General features: G+C 43.7%; 1 protein-coding gene across 8 annotated transcripts in view; it reads left to right on the forward strand.

The window, feature by feature from the left end:
* The first annotated feature begins 5,721 nt into the window (after positions 1-5,721).
* The window catches only part of TRAF7 (TNF receptor associated factor 7), a 194,732-nt gene continuing 174,800 nt past the window's right edge, over positions 5,722-25,653 (forward strand). For 4 of the 8 annotated variants that reach the window (XM_085629419.1, XM_085629420.1, XM_085629411.1 and 1 more), the window contains exons 1-2: positions 5,722-5,801; positions 10,138-10,260. The gene's annotated coding sequence lies outside the window, so the exon portion shown is untranslated. Of the gene's footprint in view, positions 5,802-10,132; positions 10,301-25,653 lie in introns of those variants that run through there. The other 4 variants (XM_085629421.1, XM_085629412.1, XM_085629417.1 and 1 more) reach the window with 2 other exon arrangements.

Genomic DNA, 25,653 nt, shown 5'->3' on the forward strand with positions numbered 1-25,653 from the left:
GCCCATCTCTCTGAGAGTTGGAGCAGGCCTACCTACTGGGAAAGGCATACAGTGACAGAATGATCTATTCATTAGTGCAGCGAAGCTCAACCTTGAATAATAAAGAGAAACTATCGAGACTGAGGCAGGCAGTATGAGGCAGAAGCTTATTTTCGATCATGGTACACAATGGCGGCTGAATAAAAAATGGTCCCGCAAATGCTAACTTAACTCGCACAATGCTAGAAGGAGTCGATTAGACGCATTTTTCAGTCCAACAAAACCAACTATAACGCAGCCCTATAATGCTGCACAAGATGGGGCTGATGAACAGTGACAGATGCGTGCGCTGCTTGGCTACTGGTGCGGGCTTTGTGCATCTGGCCTGGTCATGCACCAAAGTCTCTAATTTTTGGCTGTAGGTGTGCTCTGTAATCACCGATATCACACTAGAGCGTATCGCTCCTGACCCCCTACTGTGCCTCCTGGGTCATGTTAAAGACATCTCAAACGCTAATCACAAATTAGCTGCGATGCTACTGGTGCTCGCCAAGCGCCGGGTGGCTATTCACTAGGGCCGTAAACCGGCACCGCAGGCCAGACACTAGTTAGACGATGCAGCTCACTGTCAGACGCTCCTTAGGGAATTCTGGAACCTGATGCCAGCGGCAAACAGACCCCCAGATATATGGGGCCCTCTCATTTACTACCTCCACTGACAGGCCAACCCGGAAGAACCTACTGCAAACTCCCACATCACTGACGTCCAGATCGCCGACGATTGCACTGACAAGACTGCCCCTTGATGCCCGACAGACCACCCTCACCTCCCACTGATGTAACAGCCACATTTCCCTCTCCGATGTGCTGTGCCATGGTACATTCTGTCCGATATTTATCTAGCAGTGTCAAATATACTTACAAATGTAACAATTGCTATGTCACCTGATGGAATGGTAACCTGTATCATGCCTTAATGTTGAATAAAGGTTTTTTTTAATTTAAAAAAAGTGTTTCACCTTAGTATATACAATTGTAGCTCTAAATCAAGAAGTATTTATTAAAAGTTATACTTTTTAAACAGAAATAGAGAAACATTCCTACCCATGCTGTGATGACAATGCTATTAGCAAACTAAGGCAGGTCATTTTTCATGTGAACCCTATGTGTGGCCTAGAATCTTATTATACATAGAGCAACATAATAGTTTATTAAATCAAACTGAAAAGATGTTTTTGAACAGTGCATATCCTGAACTTGGGTATTTGAAGGTTCTCTGATAAGTAATAAACCAATAGGAGGCATGATGACAAAGTATTTGCCTAGAAGCACACAATTTGGTCAAGCAGGGAACCCGGGATTGCTAACACATATTAAGGTTTCACTCTGTGCAATTCAGCCACTAGATGGGTGTCTCTTACATCAAAGTGTAATGCTTTGTCCCTAATTCTTGAAGGAGATATTATGTGGGTGAAGGTAGAATCCACATTTTATTTTTGTCATTTTCACATGAATCATGCTTATGGACATACGAGTGCAATAGACAAAGAATACCTTACATGCTTTCTTTTTTTATAATTGAGGCAGATTTGCAGGTTTTACAGGATGTGGAACTGAGGACAGGATTACAACCTGGTTACCCATGAGTCACAGTCAGCACCTGTAGCCACTAAGCCACATGGCCTATACCTAAAAAAGACAGAGGCCTTCATCCTATTTTAGAACTTTGCCTATTCAAGTTCTTTCTCATAAAGGGCAAAAGAAAATGCTTATCAGTCCTGGATCCAGGCTAGTGAATGGTGGTGTTGGATTTGCAGGACACCTATTTTAACATCCCTTTCCTGCAGTCACATAGAAAACTGAAAATGCTTGTGGTGCAACTTGAACAGCAAGTAACATCTGTTTTCTTTAGGCCTCACCAGTCTCCCTCTGGTGTTCACAAAAGAGATGGCCGTGGTTGCTGTACATCTTTGGAAGTTGAAAATACCAGTCTTCCCATATCTCGACGACTGGCCGATGAAGGAGGGCTTGCAACATTTCGTCATAGATCACCTCCAGACGACATCTTTGAGGTTCTTGATCAATGTGCCGAGGCCACACCTGGCTCCTGCCTACAGGCTCTTGTTAATCTGAGCTGTTCTGGATACAATACTTTTTTCAAACCTTTCCACCGTTCCAAAACGTCCAGGACATTCAGACTATGATCCAAATGTTTCAGCCTCTGTCCAGGGACTCTATGAGAGGAGCTCAGAGGTTTTTTTCCCTTCTTGCCGCATGCATCCTGCTGGTGGAACACGACAGGTGGCACATGATGGCTCTGCAGTGGGATTTCAAGCCTCACTCAGTTCAGTACCAAGAAATCTGTCTGATTCCAGTCAGGTTGCAAAGGAGACTGCGAAAGAAATTCAGTGGTGTCTACTTATCTGCAATTGCACCAGTGGCAGAACCCTCTCCTGTCCCAACCCAGAGTTTATGGTTGTGATGGATGCATTATTGCTAGGTGGTGCCATCTGGGAGAGATGGAGAGCAAAGGACTCTGGTCTCTTGTGGAGACCCGCCTCCGCATCAATTTGTTGGAGTTACGGGTAATATTTTTTGGCACTAAAGGCCTTCGCCCATCCCTCAAAAGGTAGCTAGTTCAGGTGCTCATTGACAACAACTCAGCCATGTGGTACTGCAGCAAACAGGACCTAATGGGGTCCGGTACCAAAAGACTCTGCGCCTCTTGAACAGGCCGAGCTGCCAGAGCATCCCCTTAGTTGCCAACCACCTGTCAGGATCTTTGAACACCACAGCAGATGAACTCAGCCAGCGTTGCATAGCAGATCACAAATGGCAATTACACTCAGGAGTGGCACAGGAGACCATCCGGCAATGGCGACAACCCTGGCTTGATCTTTTAGCCACTGCTGAGAATGCTGTGCATTTGCAACTTGGGGTTCCCAAGGTGACTCTCTCTTGGAGATGCTTTTCAACTACAGTGAGGCTTGTGACTCCTATATAACTTCCTGCCTCTACCTCACTTGCCTAAAGTTCTGAAAAAAATTAGGAATGACCAAGCCCAAGTCATCCAAGTGGCCCTGGACTAGGTCAGGAGAGTGTGGTACCCAAAACTTGTGGGATGAGCATATGTTCTCTGGTTAGGCAGCTGCTTCAGTAGGATCTTCTGTTGCGATAACAAGGCAGACCTGGGCCTACACAACCTGCATCTCCATGCTTGGAAATTCAGCTGCAACAGTTGAGTGCTTCTGACCTCCCTCCCAAGGGAGTGGATGTGATCTTGGCAGCTATCTACGATATCTTTCTATGCTGGGTGTTGGGAAAAGTGTGTGTCCTGGTTTATGGCAACACAAATACAGCCCCTGCAAGCTACGTTGTAAGATATACTGCTTTGGTGCTATTCCTAACCCAGCAAAGTCTTGCTGCGGCCTCTGTTAAAGGTTACTTGTCGCCCAGTCTGCATTTCTGCCGTTACCAGGTCAACTCTTGTTGTCCAAATAACCTGTTATGGTGTGTTTTCTGAAAAGGATTAACCCACATATTCCCAGCTAAACCATTTGTGATGCCCCAAGGGGACCTGAACTTGGTTCTTACATATGTATTGTGACCCCATTTGAAACAATACACAGCTTTCCTCTGTATCTTGTCTTAAAAGCCTTCCTCATAGTGATAACATCTGCTCATCGTGTAAGGGAATTGCTGGTGCTGTCTGTCCACCAACACAGAACCCTCTTTTTCCTAGACAAATTGGTGCTTAGAACTGGGGTGCCATTTCTACCCAGGGACCTTTTCACATCAGACAGTCCATCGCTCTTCCGAGGTTCTTTGCTCCACCTCATCCAGTGGAAGAGCTTTGAATTTTTATATCAATTGCACCAAGGACCATTGTGTGGAAAAGCAGTGCTTTGTGGGGTTCACAGAAGCAAAAAAGGGTAGGGTAGGGCAGGGCCGATAAGAACCATTTAACCATTTCAATGAGGATAGTTTGCTACATTAAAATCTGCTACACACTGGCTAAGAACGAAATCCATACAACTGAATCAGTCAAAACAGATATTTAATTTCTGTCAAAGTACAAAAAGGGCAATATAATAATGCGCGCTTCACAAAAGAGCATCGTGAAAACTGCGCTAGTGTTGCTCTAAGAAGAACAACATTCCAATAGCATTGTTGAAAACGTGGAGTAATTATTTTTCCCATAAGACACCCGATTTAAATACAATGCTTTGAAACCCCGAGTAATTAATAGCTAACAGGCTCAATTGTTGACATGACCCATCCAACAATTCGTACACGGGTCTTCATCAGGATAAAAGAGGAGTACCTGTGTATAAATAGTAATGCCTGCTAGTAGGGATGACGTGACTCCTACACCTGGCAATCATCATTGTTTTGTGTAACAGTTCCAATACCTTGACTTGCACACTTATGAGCCATCAGCGTTGCATAATATGTGGTGTAAAGCGCTTGATACCGTACAATGGGATGAGTATCGCTATAAAAAAATTAAATACATGTGAGAAAGGGTCTGTAGAGCGATGATCAACACGGGTGGTAGCAAGAGAATCCTTGGAGAAAGAGGACTTTGTGGGGGGGGGGGGGGGGGTGAAATATACAGTCAGCAAATACTGTTGCAATAAAACAGGTCCTGTTCCTACTTCTGTGTCAGTGGCAAGTCCTGTTTTTTATGTTACAAAATCTGGTCATCCTACCACCAATGATGCTGATGTGAGAGGATGTGGCCCAACGGCCAGAGCTGCCGACTTCATTACATTATGCCCTAGTCATAGTTCTAAGAATGCTTGCGTGCAAATCCAGAAATAGAGACAGAAACCATTGTGTCCTAGCAGTCACAGGCAGTGAAGACCCGGAGACCCAATAGCGGTTAAATCCTGGATGTGGAAACCATGGGTTGCACCAAATGAACCCTGTTATTCCATCTTCAGTGTACGTTATTCACTATAGTACCATTAAGAAGCACTATTCTTTGGTACAAATAGCAGTACTTGAACGAACTGTGTAATCCTTTCTCAACACCCACCTCTATTACAGCTTCAAGAAAGGATGTGGCATAACAACCAGAGCTGCCGACTTGGAACTGGAGAACCAGGTTCGAGTCTCAGCTTCAGCTCAACAACCTGCGATTCTGGGCAAATCCCTTAATCTCCCAGTGCGTACAAAAAATGCGTCCTTGTGTAATGTAACTGGTGCTCATGTAGAGCGCTCCAATACGTTCGGGTCGAGTTCGCGCTATATACAACTAGAAAAAAAGTGCCCTATAAAGACTTGAGCTACAGCTATAGCTGGTCGCAATGAGAAGACCGGGGAGAGGATGTTGTCCGTCGGCTACGCTGCTGACTTTGGTGTTGGAAACCAGAGTTCGAGCCTCGAGGTCGCGTCCACATCCTGTGATTCCGGACAAATCACTTAATCTCCCCGTGCCTGAATGAGTAATGCAAACACGGTGCTCGTGTAAAGCGCTCCAATACCTTCGGGTCGAGTTCGCGCTATATAAATATGCACAAAAAAAGAAAAAGATTCTTCTGAGTAGATTCCGTCTAGCGTTGTGATTGGTGACGTTGCGTGGCACTGCCAATTAAACACTTCAAAAGGTATAGACTGATTCAGCATCTACCAATGAGCCGCAGTCGCGGGCATTTTTGGGAGTTGTAGTCAAGAATTGTCCGGAACGCCTTGATGTTCATTGCTAACGGCAGAAACAAGAACCACACGTCCCAGGAGCCTGTTGTGATGGAGTGCTGGCCTGGCGTTTCCGGGGAAATCCTTCCGTGCTGGGGAGAAACTGGGGACATGTCACACTGGTGAGTGCCTTGGGGTGAGGAGATTATCATGTTGGACTGTTCAGAGGGCTGCTGGAAGTTGGCAGGGTGACATGCTTATTATGCGGCGTGTGTGGGACGATTAAGAGAGCATGCATGATGATCGCTGTGGTTGGCAGAGAGGCATGTCTAATTAAAAGAAACATCTCTGTTGAATTATAGGCCTAGGAACAGGGGCTAATGGTTTTTGAGTGTTATTAGAACGTGAAGGGGTGATTATGTCAGTGTCCTTACCAATTGGCCGGGGTGGTGATGGTCTCTCGTGAGGGCTGGTTTTGGGTAAGAGAATTATGGCTGCTTAGGCCGGAGAGGAAGAGAAAGCCTGTGTATGGGCAGGCTTGGGCGAGTGTCTGTGTAGGAGAATGGCAGCTTTTCTGGTGAATAATGAAATCAATTGCAGGATTTCTATGTAGCATAGGCTGGGTTACAGAAGAGTTTAGGGACATTGTAATGACCGATTCTTTGATCACATCCCGTGACCCATAAAGTGTGACATTAGCTCTGGGGTAAGTAGATTGATTTTGCAGGGCTTCATTTGTAAACATATGAGTGTCAGGGCCCAAGGTAATTCTTTGCAGTCGGCACCAGCCACAGATCTCGAGTGGCAGTGCCAGCATTACTACAAAACAGTTTAAAAAAAACAAAAAAAACTTTACGTTCTTGGCTACGCAGGGATGGCATTGAAATTATAGTTTTGATGTTTTTTTTTTTTAATTAAATAAATCGAATTGATAACATACATGCCAACATTTTAGAAGAGGAAAGTGGGAGATTTAGAAACAATAATCGGGAGAATGTATTTCCCCTACTGACTTCAATTGAATCGGAGGTAATTTCATGCGGGAAACAGTGAAAATGAAGCCATATTTGACTTACAGAATCTTGAGTCTTTAACCTGAATCGGATCTATTGGCATCTATGTGATAAAAACTCGTGCTGATTTCAAAACCTATACTGAGTGCCTCCATCTGGTGTACTCTCATAAACATATGCCGGTGCCTAAAAATAAGTGCTGGTACAGAGTCTCGGCGCAAATTGAGCACTGATGAGGCGAGTGTGTGGATGTAAACAAAACAGGGTACAAAGTTCCTCTGGTACGTAGAAGAGATATCGGGGAGCAAATAATAAGTGAGGGAAAGTTAATCCTCCACTAGATCCCGAGTGTAGCCAAGGGAAGAAAAGGGGGAATTCCCTTGGTGGAACTAGAGCTCTCACACACCCAGCGAACTAGGTGTCAAGCTTCATCATATGAGCTTGCCCCTCGTCAAGTCGGCGCTGCAATACTTGATGGGCTCCCGAACCGGGGCTCTTTATCGGGGATCTTTTGTTCCTGCCGGTCGGTGCATGGGGGTGAGGGGCCTAGTGTGTGTAGATGTGAATGAAAGTGGGTTAAAACGGGTCAGTTAGTCCTAGTCGGTATTTATTCAGAAGGTAAACTGCCCGATTAAAAGGGTGTAGAGTGGCTGTGTACTAGAGATAAGGTATCTAGTCGTGTAGCTCTACTCTAAAGATCAACATGTTTCATGCCTTGTATGTCAGGAGGATCTGGGCACTTTTTCAGGATCAGAAAACCTATCTACACTACGTGGTAAGGTGCGTTCTACATACCACGTTCTCAGGTCCGTGACCTGAAAAGTAAGTTAGAATTAGTTAAGCAAGATAAATATGTCTCTTCTTACTGTTAACAAATATCATCGTGGAGTGGTGAAATGAGGGTACTGTCACAATCAAATTATAGACTAAAAGTCACCGTACCCACAGGTAGATCAAATTCAAAACCTATACCGTGAGGTGCCTATGTGAGCCAAGCGCGATCAGTATTGAAGAAATAATAGTTAGGTTAAAAACTGAATAACAGTTATATATTACTCATGGAAAGGCTTCAAGCGTAACAAGAGTGGAGATCTATTGGCTAGACTCACCTAGTCTGTTACTAAAGGTTACTAGCAACAATCCTGGCGGTAACATAAAATGGACACCGATTGGGTCCTGTAAAACAGAAGTAAAAATCAGGATGTACAGTAATGAATATCAATGAGAAAATCAAGTAAACAAAAGTAGGCAGTGAGCCTACCAAGGGATAAGCGCTAATAATGGGTGCATGAAGGGAGCCACCTCGTCCTGTGTAGGGCGAATCCCACTCGAAAGCAACCGCGGACCGGTGACTAGGGGGAGAGTGGTAATGGAAATTCCGCTGTGCGTCAAAAGTTCACCGATCGGGTCGGGAGGGAGGGGGGGTGTTCTCGGGGGAGGTAATCACCAACGCTACCCAGGTATAGCTCTCAGCGGTGGGGGTGCCGAGATCCGCATGAGAAATCTGTAACACGGAGATTGAGAGTACTTACCCGCGTCGATTCACGCTAGGCTGAGTCACCTACCCTGCCGCCAGGAACCGGGGTGGAACCTGGTAGAGGTTGTGGCGGGAAGATATACTCTGCATCTCCGATGTGAAAGTGCTGTTACGTCGGGGGCGTGTGACGTGCATGAAGCGTCATAGAAGGCGCTCGCGTATACCACGTAATGTTAGGTGTTCCTATTGAAGCAGGTCTACAACGTGGCGGCCATATTGGTGCAGAATAGAAATGCGTGACTTCTGTCAAAAATAAGTAAGGAAGAACCGTCTACATGTGCCCCTATCTATTTGTTATACTAATGTAGTGCCAGGTGAAGCAATGCAAGGTGGACTAAAGGTATGATGTACATAGCGTCAAATCCCATGTAATACCACGTAATGTTAGGTGTTCCTATTGAAGCAAGCCTAAAACGTGGCGGCCATATTGGTGCAGAATAGAAATGCGTGACTTATGTCAAAAATAAGTAAGGAAGAACCTTCTACAGTGGCACTATCTATTTGTTATACTAATACAGTGCCAGGTGAAGCAATGCAAGGTGGTCTAAAGGTATGATGTACATAGCGTCAAATCCCATGTAAAGGTAATCCTAATACCAAGTCGTACCGCAGTAAAGAGGTATTATGGGCCCATAGGGTGGCAAAGTGGGAGCATATAAAGGTCAAAAACCATCTGGACAAGACAACGTTCAATTCAGGGGTCAAGTGAGGCCATAAATAGACAGACGTCCCGGTGCTGGAAGGCTCACTCCATGATTGTTAGGTGATGATTAAGGGAGTGAGCCCCATGGGATATCATCATTGAGTCCCTCAGTTCTCCTGTACTTTGCTGCTACGTGCGCTCTGTCCGCACTCCATGGAAGGGAATGGTTTAGTGGATAATGGGATCTTCTGGTGTTCAATGGCAGTTCGTATCAGTGACAAGTTACCCTAGAATTAGAGGACAGTGCTTTGGGGGTGGGTTGGTTGTTTTGCGGGTTTTATGATTTTATTTGTATTGCTTTTCACGTTCTCCTGTGTTTCTATGAAAAATGGTCATATTCAATTTGTACCTTACGTGCGGTAGTTGTCTCTGGGGTTGAGTTCTGCACTATATGTGGTATTTTGACAAAATCTGTTTTCAAAAACATTTTTGCTGTTGATGGGTACTCCTAGTGTGTAGTACTTGACAATGGGATGCAATTTGTTTCAGATCAATTGAAGGAATATTTAACTAGATCTAGCATCAAACGGTTGACCCTGGCTTTGTACAGTCCACAAAGTAATGGATTAGTAGAATGAGTGAATAGATTAGAGGTAATCTACAAATAGCTAGTTGTGCTGGACGGAATATTGTAAAGTCATTAAAGGACACATTTTGTAACTATCCCATAACATCATATTCAACCACAGGTTAGTTCAACCGTAAGTTTATAACAAAATATATTCCTGAAGGCTGTGGTAAATAATGCATTACTGATATGCAGACTGTTAGAAAGAAAGTATTGGAAGTCCATAGAAAAAGTGTTGAAGCATGTAATATGATGCACCATGTGAAAGTTCATGGTTTTATGGTTGGTGATGTGATCCCTTTGCTGTGGGAAAAACTGCCAGGTTTTCGGAAAAACTTACATTAGTGAGCAAAAGAAAGGTGTAGGTGCAGAATGGTATGTGGTGGAACAAGAGGTGTGTTGTTAAAGTTGGTTGCAATGGGTGTGAGTATGAAAGTAATATGAATTTGAGGTTTCACTGTAGAAATACTCATATTAACAGTAGTGATAGAAGAGGTTGTTGTAATTCTATACAAAAGCAAAAGTTCTCCGGTCAGTTTAGATGATATTGCAAATGAAGTATATGGATAATGGAACTGCTCACTGTTCATAATGTGAGACAAGTTCACGGATTGTAAAGGAACCAAGTGCTCCTTATGCAGACCACATGTATCAGAATCTTTATTGTGATGATACTAACTGTGAAACTAATCCACAGGTGAATTCTATTATGAATAAAGATGTCATCGGAGATGATGGGAACAATGAAGACAGAAATGATCACCTTTTTGCATCTAGTGATAGTCTTCAAGGTTCTCTTACGAGGAGTCGCAACTGTGTGGTGAGAACACCAAGTATTTAAAGGACTTTCTGTTCTTGAAGTATGTCTACAGTCAACGTAAATTGTGAATTTTAACTCTTGTTACATTTTATTGTTGTTTTGTAATAGTTTTTAAGACGTTTTATTCTTAAGTGAACAGTTGGAACATTATACTATATAGTCAGCTGTTGGCGTTTTACTGTTAACTGTCATTTCATACCTGCAAGAAAAATTAAACTTCATTTTTTATTACTTTCCTGTCCGAGTATTCTTGAAAAGCATAGTTGCAGGAGAGAGGGGCCATGTCATGTAATTTGTAAGTGCAGGAGAGATGGATCATGTTTAGTAGGTTCTAGTGATAGGAAAGGGGCCATATAAAAAAAATATGCTGCAATGCTTATATTGGCATACCTAAACACACACTTGTTCTTTAATAGAATTTGGTGTGTATCCTTGAAGTAGCAGTTGTGCATTATGCACTCACAAAAGAAAGGTGTTTTTTTATCCTATAGGGGTGTATAACATAGTTCCAGGACGGCCGATCAATGTCAGATGTTCAGGGTTACCACTGAATATGTATGCACGCGCCATTTAGATATATTTATTGTAGGTAAATTTACTTCATGTGAAAGTCCCAAAAAATCTTGCATGAATTCCAGTGATCCTGAACCTACTATGGACATCTCAGGTCTATAAAATGTGAAAAGGGTTGTTTGGTATGTATACTGCTATGGTTTCTAGTACGTCTGCAGATTTTTGTCATATGTTTCCAGGCATTCAGCAGCTAGTAGAATTTGGAAATCAGTTTTTAAAAATCTTTTATTTGTGCAGTTTCTCCAAGCACTCCTCTTTGCTTTATGTTTCTTGATATGTAGGAAAAGTGAGTTCTCCTACTAGATTACAGTGGCATTGCTTAGTTCCTTTATTATTCTGATTTCCAGACCTGCCTGTCTACATTGCCGTGGTCGCTTAATCTGTACCTCGTGTTTTATGTATTTCATTTTCAGTAGGTATTTTGTAATGTGGTTGCCCTCATTTAGTGACATGCAACAATTTATATTGTGTTGTCGTTATTTGAGTTTCCTACTGTGTTTAATATAGTTATTCATCTTCTTTCACTCCAGTGTTTTTTTTCTTGATGTTACTGTTCGAACTTGTATTTATGGTTCATTAATACAAAGCCTTTATTATTAGGGTGAGCGCTCTAAGGAAATGTTGTAAGTTCAGACTGCACTACTAACAGCGGTTCTAGTATACAAATGTGAACACACATTTGCAAAGTTGAACAATCTGAAGCTACGGAAATAATGCTTCCAGGATGCTCTCTAATTCGATGCAAATATATCCAAAAGCTTGAAAGCAAGATTGAGGACTCTTTGCTGTCAAAATAAAATGTTCATAAAAAAATGCAACTAGGAAGAAAAAGTTTTTCTAAACTACTGTGACATTTTAGGCATCATTTATTTGAAGCATCATTTAGTAAAATGTGTTGATGCATGCTAGTATTTCCTGAAAAATACTCATAATGGATAATCAGTGTTACTAGTTTCAACAAAATTATAGGAAACGTGAAAATAAACAAGCATTAGCAAAGCCAATAGGTATGACATTGGTGGTCAGCCTTTTGGTTTTGTCAATGCTTGTCTTGTTTTAACATGGTTTTTGCACAACTTTATTGTAGTGGGAGCTGCTGGGCTCTTATCATTATAGTAAACATTGGGAAAAGCAAAAATATTTTTGGTGTAAAAAAACACACACATTGCCACAGTAGTTCCTGGCACTGAACAAAACTACTTTAGGAGCCGAAATGCTCCTTGAGGAAGAGCAGAATACCATCGCTCACAGTCATACCAGCCGATACAGAGAGAGAGGGATAGAATTTTAATAAAAATAAAAGGTCTTGATTAACGCCACACCTCAATAGGAGCCCAATTCTTAAAGAAAGTCACAAAAGTGAACCCATGGTATATGTCCTTGCATTAGTGCAGATTTACACCTTTCATGAATTCACAAGAATTTACAGGAGTGGGTCAGGAAATCGTACTCCTAGAAAATAATTGTTAACTGCATTTTAGCATCAGAAAATATGCATGTGTAGATTTGCCAATACGAAAATCTGTGGAGCTGTAACAAGTCCATTTTCCCACCAAACACTTTTTCCCTCAGCCCTAGAAGAAGTTTTACTTCTGCCCTTGTCAGGGGTAAATTTCCAGTCATTTTCTGTATTGAAAAAGATTTGAGACGAGCTGATGAAAACCCATAAAATATACAAATTAGTAGGTTTGCACAGACTCAAAAGGGCTTTCTAACCATGGGAAACCATTGCTTATCGATACCTCCATCCAGCATTTAGATCTGCAGACAGATGGCAAAATAAGGGAATTGCTAGTATTCAAACCCTACTATGGTATGAACTTTGGCATAATCAAAGAGGCTATTTTCAGAGCTCTTGTATAATGAGATTACTGCCATAATCTGTTGCAGCACTACATAGCATCAAAATGACCCCGGTATGTAGACTGTTAACAGTTTTACCACCTAAAATTAGTAGTGGTGCTGATGACTTCTTTAAGATAAAAGGTTGGGCATTCGTATAAGTGTGTGTTTGTCTTTATTATAGAGTGGGGCTCAGAAGGGACCCCATCTCATGCCGATCCATTATCCTACTAAGTTAGTTTTTTGGGCAGTGGTATACAATCAGTACAACACATAGTCTCAGTTGAACACATAGGCGCTTATTACGGAGTTGGGCAGACTCGTGTCCGCCCGACACCATTGCGGATTGGGAACCGCCTGACCTTAGGTCAGCGGTTCTGACCGCAGTATTTGGATGCGACCTCCCTTGGGGCGATCGGAAACATCCATTTTTCAATGGAAGCTTGTGCGTCGGGCAGAAAAGGCTGCAACACAAGCAAATTTTGAACAGCACCCATTATCCAAGGAAATCCCATCGTCTATAGCTCCTCTAGCAGGGCTCAGATTAACTTCCCCAATGGAAATAGTTTGGATTTGTCAGGATTGATGCGGAGTCCGTATACTTCCCTGAATTCATGCATCGCTGGAAGTAGGACAGGCAGCGAGTCCACTGGATATCCTAGGTACACCAGGGCGTTGTCAGAATAAAGGGAGACAACATGATTGGTCGCCCCCAGTGTAATCCCCACGGACCCAAAGTAAGTCGGAGGGCCTCCACCATGGGCTCCATGGCACGGGCAAACAGGGGGAAGAGGACACCCTTGTCTAGTACCCTTCTCATCCAAAAGGACTCAGACATCACACCCACCAAGCGTATATTGGCACAGGGATCAGAGTAAAGAAGACAGACCCATTAAATACATTTAGGGCCGAAGCCCTTTGTATTCAGTACATACCAAAGGTAAGTCCAATTGAGGTTATCAAATGCCTGCTCTGTGTCCTACATGTCTGGACGTAGGTATCGTCCAGGAGCTGTGGATCGTGATAAACATGAACTAGACGTTGGAGAGTACCTTGCTTTGGGATGAAACAAGATTGGTCAGTATGGACCAAACCAGGCAGCAACGGAAGTAGGCGAGCCGCCAGCACACTACTAAGTAGTTTCACATTGATGTTTAGGAGAGATATTGGCCAGTATGCAGATGCTTTCGTGGAATCTTTACTAGGTTTCGGCACCATCACGATTAATGCCTCATGCATAGTGGCAGGTAGGCCACCGATGTGCAGTGCTTCTTCATATACCTCCAAGAGACCGGTCAGCCATCATCTCTGCATATTTGCGATAAAACTCTGAAGGTAAACCATCGCTACCCAGAGTTTTCATGGACTTAAGGCGTCGGATTGCTGCAAGTATCTCCTCTGGAGAGTGAACTATCCAGGAATTCTCTATCCTCGGGAGAAGACGCAGCAGGGGATTATCTGCTCGGAATTGCTGCAAAGTTATTCTGGAGGGGTTCAGCTGTTCAGCTGTTCAGAATATGTGTTACATAGATGGGCATGAAAAACATCATTAATTGCCCTTCATGTACAAACCAGAGTCCCTACATTATTATAGAGAGTTAGGATAGGGGACCGGGGAGTGAAGTTAGTTTTAGGTGTATTGCAATCTGTACAAACCGATATGCATTAAATAGAATATAAATGCGACGAAATTAAGGATAATAATAGCGGGTCAAAAATGTAGGCTCTGAGAAGTTAGTCGCCGCTGATGTGCAAAACTAATTTATATAAAAATCTTTAAGCAACTGTAAAATCACTTCTTTATGCTAAAGATGTGCAATAATGTGCAGGATCATTTCCTTATCTAGCTTACATAATCTGCAAAGAAAATGTGCATCCTCCTGCTGCCACTTCGCATTCAGTGGTAACACATCTGTGTGCTGAAATCTGCCCCGCATGAATTTATGCCAAACTCATAGATGTAGAAGATCCCTGAGGTAACGTTGTGGCAGTATGCTGATATAGTCAAAAAGCATATATGTATTGTCTGGTCTTCATATCACTTACTTTATGACAGTCTTCCAAATTAATTGTGCTAGAATTCTTATTTTGAATACATAGCGTGGGATTGAAGTATTTAACTACAATTATGATGTGACTGTTAAACTGCAATCCTTTCTAGGGGGTAAATATGGAATTTACCCAGTATAGCATGTATACATATTGCAGTTCGAGATTAAAATTGAAAGTGCTGATGACAGCTGATCATGTTTCCAACAAATTGAAGCTTCTGATATACTTTCTAGTATCTTAAATAGATTACTCAATACATTCTTTTAAATAATGCTTTTTTTACTGCATTCCTGCTGTACATTATTGTACAAATTTACATTTTATTTGAGAAGACCCACTTGATTTGAAATAAATTATACCTCAGACACTCGTAAAGGTTAACTTTTTCCGTCAACAGAACAATTTTGGATTTAAAATTGCACCTAAATAGTTGTAATGTTTGACATTTTCAAGTTTGTATACATTAACAAACCATGAATTTTGTTGTATACACCTCGTCAAAAGACTATGTCGTTAGTCTGTGTGAGTTTTATCTTTCTAAGATTATCTGTATTAAAGCTAGTTAAGGCTTTAAAAGTTGGTGATGAGCGATAACTGTCTAATTAGTTCAGTCAAACTTCGCTGCGTAAGGCAAAAGTGATCATCTTTTCCATGTCTAAACATGCTGGGAACAGTTCATGGGCCTAAGAGATTGAAACAAATCCGGGACATGCGTGTTAAACAAGGGGAACTCAAACATACACCTTTTACTTTAGGCAGTTGACACTTTTAGTTTTCACAGAAAGCACCTATTTTCCTTTAACTGTAGAAACACCCGAGTATCATTGTACATGATTAAATTATGGAGTAGACCGTCAGTATCTTTCACTGACATTTTTATCTCAACAGAATTTGCTTAACAGAGTGCCAAAATCTACAGGATTGCAATATATTTTAGTTAACTTTTCCTTCACCCTGCTAGCTGGCATGCGTAATGCCATCACATTATGAGATGTTCCAAAACGTAATCTTCACACACTGGAATATGTGATCAGCTTTGATCCACTTTTGCAAATTGTGTAAGGGCCTTTTTTAAGAATTAAGGACCAAAGTACTTCCACAAGTACTCAGGGACTGCACTCCTATGGATTACTTAATTAAACATGGGTAACAAAACATGCGACCAGAAGAATGGTTTTATCTTTCAATATTACACTTAAAAATTCTTTGGGCTCCAGAGACTTGGATACCAGGTATCAAAGAAGTATTTTGTCTAACATCATTTGTATCAACGCTGGATATCTATTCACTGTCAATGTTGAGAGGTTAGAATGCCCAGCACACACTTTCCAACCAAATTACATAATTGCGGAATCCGGTCCACCTTGGCATTACTTGTGGCATTTGCCACCAAGCACCAACATTATCTATACTTCCCACATTTTAAGTATGCCTTGCAATTAGAAAACACTTTCTCCCAATATGCTTTTTTAAATACAACATGTACTATAAATCTTAACATATGTATTGTGCTGCTTACCCAGGTCTAGTTTATTAGGCTTTGAACCAGTATCCTTGTTATATGCTCTGATTCATTTTGCAGGTTACCGCCTTTGTAATCTGCCTTCTTAATAAATCGTGGTTGATTAAAAGATATATATATATATATATATATATATATATATATTTCTTTTTATCCTTTTCATTTTCTTTTTCCTCACCACGGAGCTAAGCTGCTCCTGCACTCTTGGCAGGCCAATTATCTTTGCACAAGATTCTAAGGAAGCTTCTTGAGGGTTTGTTCCCAGATAATCCCAAGAACAGAAAGGGTCAAATTCAATACCATGACTTACCTTACATGATTCCACTTACCACAAAAGTCTTAAAAGTAACTAACTTGCACCATTGAAGCAAGTTTATTAAACTTTCTTGGTTCCACCCAACTTTTTATTACCTTCCCTTCAATGTCCTGGAGGCTCTTATCGTGAGCTTGAGGGTTGGTTTTGTTATTTTTCACACTGACACTGCATTTCGCTTGAGTACATATCATGGATTAGATCATATATTTTCCCTCACCACACATACTTGCCTTACAGGTGTATAATAATAGCCCTCCATGACTTATACATTAATTGTTTTTAAAAGTTCATAAAGTAGATCATTTGCTTTTTGTAGTTTTTGTTGAGTATTAAGGTTTAGTGTAAAGACAGGGTCAAATGTGATGTGGTGTTCTGTGTTTTGGGAGAAAAACTGTTTGACAGATAACCTCGTATTTTGTGTTTGCATGATTGGGAGAGTGTTATCTGTGCTGGTAGCTTTTGCATGCCGCCTAGGTTGGTGGGCGAGTGTTTGTCATCATTTTTATAAGAGTCCTGACACACCTGCAAACAAATATTTGATTTCCCGAATTAGGGAAATCTCCTTAGTGAAACCTAACTGACCGTTATCCTTGTATTTTGAGCAGCCTTATGAATGGCCAGACTAGCAATTCAAACATAGAGTGCTTACATTTTATATTTTGGGTGTTGCAGAGACAGAGGCTTGTTTCTGTGAAGCCCCTCTTTAACCCCTTCCATGCCCATGACGGAACGGTTCCGTCATGAGCATCGGTTGAGCTGTGCTCATGACGGAACCGTTCCGTCATGGCCCCGCCCGCGCTCGAACCCTTCAGCACCGCGGGGGAATCCGCGCAGCGCTGAAGGGGTTAAAGAGCTTCTGGGTTGTTTTCTGCCCCCTGCTAACAATCTTCTGATTTTTATTAAGAGTCTGTTATGCACAGTGTTTGGTTGAATGTCTGGTGTTGACATGGGATTGTGGATAGAGTAGTGAAAACTGTCTTTCTCTGACCTCTCCTACACTGTGCTATTCCTGAGAACTATTGGTTGAGGCCTTTTACTCCTGATGTCTTGGACCCAACCTACTATGGATCCTGAGCAACAGTGCGAAGTTCCCCTTCATCACTTGGCTCTCAGGAATAGCATGGTCTGAGCAGTCTAAGGCTCCCTTCGGAGGTGGGAAAAGGCAGGATAGATACAGGGAGTGAACACAGGCTCACAACTCAAAATACACGCAGCTACGGCGTATTGTCCAGCCAAATACTGGTTATTCCCCATACGCGTTAGGCAACATCTAGGGTATGCCCCACTACAAGTCTGAGTTTCAAGAAGCACCAAAGCGTCATTTAACAAGCAAGCTCCCACGGGGCTGACTGGACCGAAATCAGTATTACCTGCACCTGAAGGATAGGAGCGACCAGTGTTCCTGAGCGCTCCCCCTCTGCTGGTGCTGGAGCGGCAGCAGCTTGTTCAGTGCGTTAACTGCATAAGCTGAGGCGGGCTGCGCTTGGCGGTCCTCTGGTTCCTCATATGCAATCGTTCAGCCACAGTGACCGGAGGTTCTTTGCTGGTCCTCCTGGCAGGCTAAGTTCTTTGTCCATCCAACAGTAGTGGGGGGGGGGGGGAGAATAGTGCGGAGTTCCTGATTCTGATCCTCTGTCTGGTGTAGGTAAGCAGGGGTCCCCCCCTGCAGCCTCCCTCTTCCGGTGCCGATCCTGACCAGGTCACACTTCTTGCTGGTCCCGGTGACCCCCTCTGGCATACGGGCTCCGACTCGACAGGCACTGCAGAATCATTCACATCAAGCCCTCATTGCAGTTGGTGTCACAGCCCTCCACCGCACATGGGCTATGGTCCACTCCACAAGGCAGTCTGTTCACGGTGGCCCCTCCTGGTATACGGGGTCTCGGGTCCCTCACTGCACACAGGCTCTGGCCCGATCTGCACAGTTGTGTGCACGGCTCACTTCATGGCAGTCCTCCTCTGGCATACGAGAGTCTGCAACCTAATCAGCACAGCAGCATCTCTTGACACCTTGCAAAGGGAGTCCACTGGACAGGAGTCCCCACTGGACCTCACTCCCACCAACGCTCTACTCTTCCTCACAGGGCACACTGGTCTTGGCAGGCAGGCGCTCGTGCTCCAGGCTCTGGGGCAGGTGATCTTGATTCCCTGGGTGATGTCCCCTCACCCAACTGGGAGACTAGTGGGCCTTGGGCCCTAATCCTTGTCACAGGCAGAAGTCTTACATAACTTCTCCTCCCACAGCCAGACTGGCTGCTTGACAGTTGACATGTTTGGGGGTCTCATGCTTTTAGTCGATTTTTCAGACACCAAATGAGATTTAAAGTCTGAGCCTTTGAAGTTTGTTAGGGGTCTACTTCCATTTAAAATACCAACTCCTCTGCCCTCTCTTACTCTTGAAAGCAGTCTGTCACAACAGGATCAACTCGAAATTTGATAGACCCAAAACACAGGCCATGAGAGTGATTAGAATTCACACCTGGATGTCAGCCACAGTGATCTATGTATAAAAAGGTTAGCCTAGGGCCTCAGTCTTACGTTTTATGATTCTCTTATTAGTCCCATATCATTCCTTAGATGTGCCCAGGCTTCTATCTTGTGAGCTCTCTTTGAATCAAAGAGCACCCTTTGAGGTGTACTGGGGTAGCCTCGCTCTCCCTGCTCCAATGTGTTCCATCCAGCTTACAGTAATGCAGCAATACATACATCTGTCTGGGGGGAGGGGGGATCCCTCTACCTCCCTCCTCATGTTCACCATGAAGCCTTGGGGCTCCCAAAATGGAACCCAGAGTTTGACATGTATGGTACCGTGAGACTAACAAGGCCAACAAGGAGTTCAAAGACTCCATCCTCACGGCTAAAATCAACAAATTGAAAAAAGAGTTGGCACAGTTCTCCTTTGAAAAAGTTTATCTGTACACAAGCGACAACTACGCTCCGCCACAATTTAACCAAACATTTATGGATCCAATTATTCTACCTCGGGAAGTGAGGATTGGTCAATTGACTCTGATTCTACCACTAATGCAGTACTCCAAAGGATAGGGGGAAGCAGAAGGAACAGAAGCAACTGGAGGGGCGGCCAACCCGGTCCACACCTGGCATAATGGTGGCCTCCAACACCCTGGCGTTATCCAAATCCACCTTTCCAACCACCAATGCTTCCATATCATCTACATCCCCAGTTCTTTCCCAACCAGGCTTGTTTAGGGTCTGGCCGAGGACAAGCGAGAGGGAGAAGACAGCAACATGCTCAGGTACATTGGAGCCCTCCCCGAGAACCTCACGGAGTATGACGAAGCCCGCTCCACACCCAAGGAGTAGTCCCGAACCGATCTAGTGGTCAATTTGAGCGACCATCAGTTGTCCCCGGATGAACTGGCAGTAATCCACAGAGGACTGGGATATGTCCCCACCTATAATAGAGACACCTTTCAGATCAAACAAGAATTAGCCCAATTCTTTCGGAAAATCCGTCTGCATTTCTTTTTCAAGGATAAAAAAACGTATGTGTCTGAAGAAGGACCCTCTAACACTGGTTTGAAAATCCGTTCAACTTTCAATCCCCCCTTTAAACTGTTTCCCTCTCAGGTGCTCACCTTCGAGAAAGCAGTCTCAGATGACGTTACAAATCTGTGCAACACCTACAAAAGACACTTTCAGAACCTCCCCAAAAGAGAACAAATGGCCGTACAAACTCTGGTTAATGACGAGTCTATCGTTATTAAGCCAGCAGACAAGGGGGATGCAATTATCATCCTGAACACGTCCTCCTACCGCACAGAATGCCTACGACAACTTGAAAACAGACGATTCTACCGACCTCTTAAAATGGACCTGACAATTAGACTGAAACTTGAAATAACAAGAATGGTGGAAGATGCCTAAGACAATGGGTGGATTACTCCTAAAGAGGCAACATTTCTCATCACATCCGGTGACTCCTTCTTTCTACGTATTACCTAAAATACACAAGGAACAAAGGCCCCCACCCCCGAAGACCCATCATCTCCCGGATAGGGTCTCTCTTAGAGCCCCTTTCAACTTTCGTGGACCATTTTCTCTGACCACTCTTTGTGGAGATGCCAACATATCTCCAGGACACAAAAGACATCCTCAGACTTATAAACGACACTCCTTTTGATGTCACCAGAGACTACCTTGTCTCATTTGACGTTGAGTCTCTCTACACCTGCATTCTTCAAGATAAAACACTAGCTGCAATACAAACTTTACTAAGCAACAGGGTTTTGGACACCATCACCCCAGTATATTTAATCATGGAGTGTGCATTATTAGTCATGAAGAAAAATTTCTTACGGTTTGAAGATGTATTGTACTTACAAATATCGGGCACTTCCATGGGCAGCATTTTCGTGCCCAGTAGTTAATCTGTATGTGCACCTGTTTGAACAAGAGCATATCTTGACGGAAAGGAACCCCTACAGGACCCACATTCTCCTGTGGAAGCGCTATATCGATGACGTGTTTGTCATCTGGCGTGGAGCAAATGAGTTTTTGAAATTCACATTCAAATTCAGCAACACCAGCTTACAGTTCCTGGATATAAGTATTTTTCCATCAGGTGATGGACTTGGGACAGAGCTTTTTAGGAAACCAATGGCCAGAAACTCGCTACTGTCCTATAAGAGTTACCACCCCAAATCGCTCCGCGACAACCTGCCTTATGGGCAATTTCTGTGAATCAGAAGGAACTGTTGTTCTAAGGAGAAATACCAGGAACATGCCAACACACTCTCCACACAACTAAGAAATGGACATTACCCTGCCAACTTGGTCCGATGCTCTATGAAAAGGACAGCAAACAACAACAGAGAGGCTTGGATCAAGATCGCCACACCTAAAGAAAACCTTCCCTGGATCATGTGTCAACACGTTTTGCACATTCTCTAACCAAATAAAGAAGAGTATCCGTAAGAACTGGAAAATCTTGAACATGGGAACTACCTCGATTCCTGAACCTTTATTTGCTTTTAAAAGGAGTACAAATCTTAGGGAACAGTTGGTCACCAAAAGACCTAAAACCAAGACATCTACCCATCAGGACACACCTGGGGCTTGCCAGCGATCAAATGTCATTTTCCATGCGGGGGCTGTGCTGCGTGCCCACAAACTAGACATACTACCTTGATCGACATTGGCACAGACAGGCCATGGGTACTATCTCGCCATACCAACTGTAACAGCGAAAGGCTGATCTATCTGGCCAATTGTCCATGCGGACTACAGTACGTGGGCATGACCACACATAAGATCAAAACAAGGTAATGGAACACAAAAGCACCATCCATTGTAAGAAACAATCTACCAAACTTGCAAACCATTTTCTTGACAAAAATCACTCGGCAGAAGAATTGAGTTGGACAGTGCTAGAACAACCACATATCCCGTCTCACATATCTGACATAACCAAATACCTGTTCCTGCGAGATCAAAGATGGGTCCACAAACTACAGAGTGACAATACAGGGTTTAATGACAACATCCCTTGAACTGCATTAAAAAGCAACACCTTTACCCTTACACACCCTACCCTGCACTCCGCAGTGATAGGTGTACTAGCCAGACCAACGATGAGAGCACCACCATCCACACTGTACTAGGTCTTTATATGGCCACTATAGGGGACCAGTACATTCAGTACATCATTTAACATTTACACTCTAGTATCACTGTAAGGTCACTGAATATATGTCACCCAACTCTAACATTGCTGCAAATAATTCGGTGGGACCCTTCGATAGCATTCTCTATTGAGACACCTTGATAGCATGATCGACCCCAGTAAGGTGCCCATCTTGATTAGGAGACCCTGTCTCAAAAAACATCTTAAAGGGGATTTACTACAATATGTGTCATGCCAAGCAATATTGTGAGTCTGCACACACGCATGCCAGTTTGGCAATTATTGATCCTGTGCCATTAATACATCTTTTGTCTGACTCATTACATGCGGGACCCCATCTCCCAGCATGCACCGGGCGTCACGTGATCCTACGTACGTGCCTCAGATTCCACAAATGTCTAACTTTATTGATGGACCTTGCTATGGCAATCCACTTGAGGGAGGTACTCCTCTTCATCGACACCATAATAATTGTAGCAATATGGATTACATGGCTCCAGCCATGTGATGCCGCACACGTGCGCCAGCCCAACCACTGAATCCAAATCAGTTGTTCTTTGGCACACACCCCACCCGTACTACATTTCTCAGCAGAAGTTAGTCATGTGATGACACGCTGACGTCACACGCACCAGGTTCCAAATTAGGAAAAATATAAAGCTGCATGGAAGCGGCTGCCCATTACCTCCGGTACCAGCTCGAGTACCGCCTGGGGTACCGAAGGACAGGTAAGAGGCACGCAGGAGCTCATCTTGCACAAGAGTTGATTAAACACATTTGGCCTGATGTGCAGGTATCCTTAGTATTTTCACAAACGGGTCGCTTTTGAGTCCCGTACTTTACCATACTCTGGTTATGTATTTTGTCAGGTAGCGGTCCCTGCCATCTGATAGACCCCCGTCAGGGAATTTTCTCTTAACATGTAGGCCCCAGCATGGGGAGGTTTCTCACGTTGTATTTCATCTGTGACTTGCTGCAGCTGATGAACCTTGTAATTTCTGCCACACTACATTGCTTCCGATGACCACATACTAGTTTATTCTCAGACTAGAAGCGGCCAAATCTTCCGGCACAGGCACAAAGGGCATTATCCTTAAGAATGCTGCCTAGAGTTTTTGGGGGTAGTTCACGTTATGTCTTGGTCCCGCTGAAGTTGAGGTATCTTTTCCCTTTGTACCGTCTCTGACCATTGCACTACTGTGGCACGGCCTCTCATACCTTTATGCCCTGAAGTTGCGGTATCTTTTCCCTATGTATCGTCTTCGGGCATTGCACTACTGTGGCACTGCCTCACATACCTTATGCACAACTCTGTGCAAGGCGTTGGTCACCGCAGTAAGCTCTTCACATTTCTGAGGTCTCGCTAATGAGGAGACCTCGTTCGCCTCACAATGGTCTATTTAGCATCAACAGAGCTCGTTGTAGACGCTGCTTCATGGACCTTTGGTTCTTTATATTCAGAGCCATTGTGTCCAGGAGTTTATGCAACGGTGTTACACACCTAGTTCGTTACACTGCCCGGCAACATTGATCGAGAGCGCCAACCCTTTCTTTCATGGAAGAACTGCGCCAACCATTAAGATTACTACATGTTTATTAGGATGACTTGGCTGTGTCACATGTAGGGCAATCCTGTATGGGTATATTTAGACGGGCTAATCTAATGGCGCTATTTACAACACCCACCCCAGAACATGTCCAACCTATCTGGTGGTGGCTCCACAACTTACCTTTGTGAGTCTTTGATAAAGTTAGACATCTAACTGATAAGCACGTTTGTGCACTAGGTCTGTACGTGATCAGTATTCTTTAAAGTATGTCTTTTAAGGAGTTGTGTCAAATCAACTCTTGATATATTTGACACATCCAACTTCCTTTTTTTCTTTTTTTCTTTTAGAGCGGTGCCCCTTCCCTGAGCTATCGCCAGGTTGAGGTGAGGCTTCTTATCTGTACAATAGAGATAAGCAACTCCTTAAGTCCTCAGAACTGCCAAATACAGTGTACCCGTGATAACAGATCCCACATGGTCCTTCAAGTGTATTCACAACATGTCTAGAGTCACATGCTTATTTGATTTCTCTTGTTGTTGTGTTTTTTCTCTACAGGTATGACTAGTAAATCGCCACACAATCAGTAGGATTACTGGTGTTGTATTTAACTTTCTTATTATTTTCATCAATTATCACGTGCCATTTCGCAGTAGCATTTCGAGGTCCTGACGAAAGCCGTGACACCTTCTTGGGTCTTCGAGGCTGAAACATATAAACCTGTTTTTCGTCTGATACGTGCAGTTCTAAACTCATTCTGCAGGTGCACTGTTTTTAATCCTGGCACCAAGAACAGGTCAATAAAGTTAGCTTTGTAGCTCTCGGTAGCTAGTTTTAACATCACTACCTACACAGTTTGTATTTTTGTTGCGCTGCGCCCTCGACCCAACCAGTTATCTTTCTTCTCGCCTGCAGGATTATCCTAACAGAGTAGGAATAAAACATCCCTCAGCTCCTTCCTCTCAGAGAAGGAGTTGTTGCCCTTGGCGGGGGCTAGGTTTTCTCACCAAGAGGAGAATGCCAGATGATGAAGCATGCCACCTATGGTGGGTGAGGGATTTCGTCCTAAAAGGGATTCCTGCCTAAACATAGGGTGGAAATTGCCCTTTTGTTAGAGGAACGCATGCCAGATGCAGTGTTTCTTACTGAAACGTGGCTCGCGTCGGACTCCGACCCTGTCTTAGTGACAGCCCTCCCTCCAGGGTTCCAAATTATTCGGCAGGATCGTCCTGAGGGGAGAGGAGGAGGCTTAGCAATTATATATAAAGAGCAATACCACTGTCGAATTATCCCTGAAGCAATTCCAGACTGTGAGAGCTTAGCTTTTATTCTGGAACTCTCCCCTAACAACTGCTTTTCAGGAACAGTAATATATCGCCCCCCGGGCCCCCCCAAACAGTTTCACAATCTTCTTCCTTCGATTGTGGCTGAACGCGTTAGCAGTGCCACTAATTATACTTTGCTAGGGGATCTCAATTTTCATTTTGATACTGCCCTGGACCATACAGCTACGACACTTGCAGACGACCTAGCTGCTCTACAATTAGTCCAACGAGTGAAGGCCCCGACTCACGCTAAGGGCCACTTACTGGACCCTGTGTTCAGTAACTGTGCAGATCTCATGGTTGGGCCACCAATCTCCCTCCCGTGGACTGATCATCTACTGGTGCCTTTCACCTGGACCACATTTAAGCCACCCCCCGTGAGACCCACGGTAAGACACGCCAGATCCTGGGTGCGGCTACCAGCCGATGAATGGGCAAGTAGACTCGCGATTGACCAACCCTCCTACAATGAGGATCCATGTTTGGCCAACCAGAATTTCGAAGACTGGATCACACAATCCCTTGAAGCCACTCTCCCCCTGAGTAAAATAACGCTGAAACGTTCCCAT

Source organism: Triturus cristatus, chromosome 10 (genome assembly GCF_964204655.1).
Source record: "Triturus cristatus chromosome 10, aTriCri1.1, whole genome shotgun sequence".
Classification (NCBI taxonomy): domain Eukaryota; kingdom Metazoa; phylum Chordata; class Amphibia; order Caudata; family Salamandridae; genus Triturus; species Triturus cristatus.